We start from the raw sequence: 2,500 nt of genomic DNA on the forward strand, positions 1-2,500 counted from the left end.
TTGCAGCAGGAATGCATGTGCACTCAAAAACTTCTATATGTTTCACGGATAGACCCCGTGAAACGCTAGAAATTGGCGGGGATGTGTCTCTTGTGGCTCACGGGGCTGTTAGGGTGGCACAGAACTCCCTCGGAATGGGAAAAGGGGTCATTTTCGTGTTGCCACATTGCATAGGAACGCCATGAAACTTCCAGAGGCATTTGCAGCAGAAAGGCACGTGCACTCAAAAATTTTAATATTTTTCACGCATAGACCCCGTCAAACGCTAGAAGTTGGCGGGGATGTCTCTCTTGTGGCTCACGGGGCTGTTAGGGTCGCACAGAAATGCCTCGGAATGGGAAAACGGGTCATTTTTGTGTGGCCACATTGCATAGGAACGGCATGAAACTTCCAGAGGCATTTGCAGCAGGAATGCATGTGCACTCAAAAACGTCTATATTTTTCACGGATAGACCCCGTGAAACGCTATAAATTGGCGGGGATGTCTCTCTTGTGGCTCACGGGCGCTGTTAGTTAGGGTCGCACAGAAATCCCTCGGAATGGGAAAAGGGGTCATTTTCGTGTTGCCACATTGCGTACGAACGGCATGAAACTTCCAGAGGCATCTGCAGCAGAAATGCATGTGCACTCAAAAACGTCTATATTTTTCACGGATAGACCCCGTGAAACGCTAGAAATTGGCGGGGATGTGTCTCTTGTGGCTCACGGGGCTGTTAGGGTCGCACAGAAATCCCTCGGAATGGGAAAACGGGTCATTTTCGTGTTGCCACAATTGGCATACGAACGGCATGAAACTTCCAGAGGCATTTGCAGCAGAAATGCATGTGCACTCAAAAACGTGAATATTTTTTCACGGATAGACCCCGTCAAACGCTCGAATTTGGCGGGGATGTTTCTCTTGTGGGTCACGGGGCTGTTCGGCTCGCACAGAACTCCCTTGGTCCACCTGATTCGTGCATACAGGCAGCAACTAAAACTCTGTAAACCTGCTGTGAGGACATCTAAACAGTGGACCAGTGAGGCTGTGGAAGATTTGCGGGCGTGCTTAGACTGTACTGACTGGGATATGTTCACGACTGCTACCAATAGTCTGGATGAACTCACAGAGGCTGTGTACATCAGCTTCTGTGAGGACTGCTGTATCCCAACACGTACCAGGGTGAACTTTAACAACAACAAGCCCTGGTTCTCAGCAAAGCTCAAAAGGTTGAGGTTGGAGAAGGAGGAAGCGTTTAGGAGTGGGGATAGAGACAGATTCAAGGAGTCGAAGAACAGGTTTAGCAAAGCGGTGAGAGAGGCTAAACGACTGTACTCAGAGACACTAAAACACCAGTTCTCTACTAACGACGCTGCTTCTGTCTGCCAAAGGGCTCAGGCACATCACCAACTACAAACCCAGAGCGCCCCACACCACTAACGACTCCCGCCTAGCCAACGACCTGAACGAGTTCTACCGTAGATTTGAAAGACAATTGGACTGTCCTGAACCACCCCTTCCCACCCAAGAGGCCCCATCCCCCACCCATACTACAGAAACGACTCTCTCCTTTCAGGAGGGAGAAGTTAATGGGCTTTTCAAGAGGCAGAATCCACGCAAAGCAGCCGGGCCGGACTCTGTCTCTCCAGCCACCCTCAGGCACTGCGCTGACCAGCTGTCTCCGGTGTTCACCAACATCTTTAACACCTCCCTGGAGACATGCCATGTACCAGCCTGTCTCAAGTCCTCCACCATCATCGCTGTGCCCAAAAAGCTAAGGCCAACAGGACTAAATGATTACAGACCGGTCGCCCTTACATCTGTGGTAATGAAGTCTTTTGAGCGCCTGCTCCTGGCACACCTCAAAGCCATCACAGACCCTCTCCTGGACCCCCTTCAGTTTGCCTACAGAGCCAACAGGTCTGTGGACGACGCAGTTAACATGGCCCTCCACTTCACCCTACAGCATGTGGACGCCCCAGCATCCTACGCCAGGATCCTGTTTGTGGACTTCAGCTCTGCCTTCAACACCATCATCCCTGCCCTGCTTCAGGACAAGCTCTTCCAGCTGAACGTGCCCTACTCCACCTGCAGGTGGATCACAGACTTCCTCTCTGACAGGAAGCAGTGCGTTAAGCCGGGAACAGAAGTCTCTGACTCCAGGTCCATCAGCACGGGAACTCCTCAGGGCTGCGTCCTTTGCCCACTGCTCTTCTCCCTGTATACCAACAGCTGCGCCTCCAATCATCTGTCCGTCAAACTCTTGAAGTTTGTCGGACGACACCACCCTCATTGGGCTGATCTCTGGTGGGGATGAGTCTGACTATAGGTGGGAAGCTGACAACCTGGTGACCTGGTGTAGCCAGAACAACTTAGAGCTAAATGCTCTAAGGACAGTTGAGATGGTTGTGGACTTCAGGAAGAATACAGCCCCACTCACCGCCATCACCCTGTTAGACTCCGCAGTCAAAATTGTGGAGTCCTTCCGCTTCCTGGGCACTATTCTCTGCCGGGACCTCAAGT

Source organism: Petromyzon marinus, unplaced genomic scaffold, assembly GCF_048934315.1.
Source record: "Petromyzon marinus isolate PM22_M1 ecotype Great Lakes invasive population unplaced genomic scaffold, UKy_Petmar_22M1.pri1.0 PM_G_Scaffold_52, whole genome shotgun sequence".
NCBI lineage: Eukaryota > Metazoa > Chordata > Hyperoartia > Petromyzontiformes > Petromyzontidae > Petromyzon > Petromyzon marinus.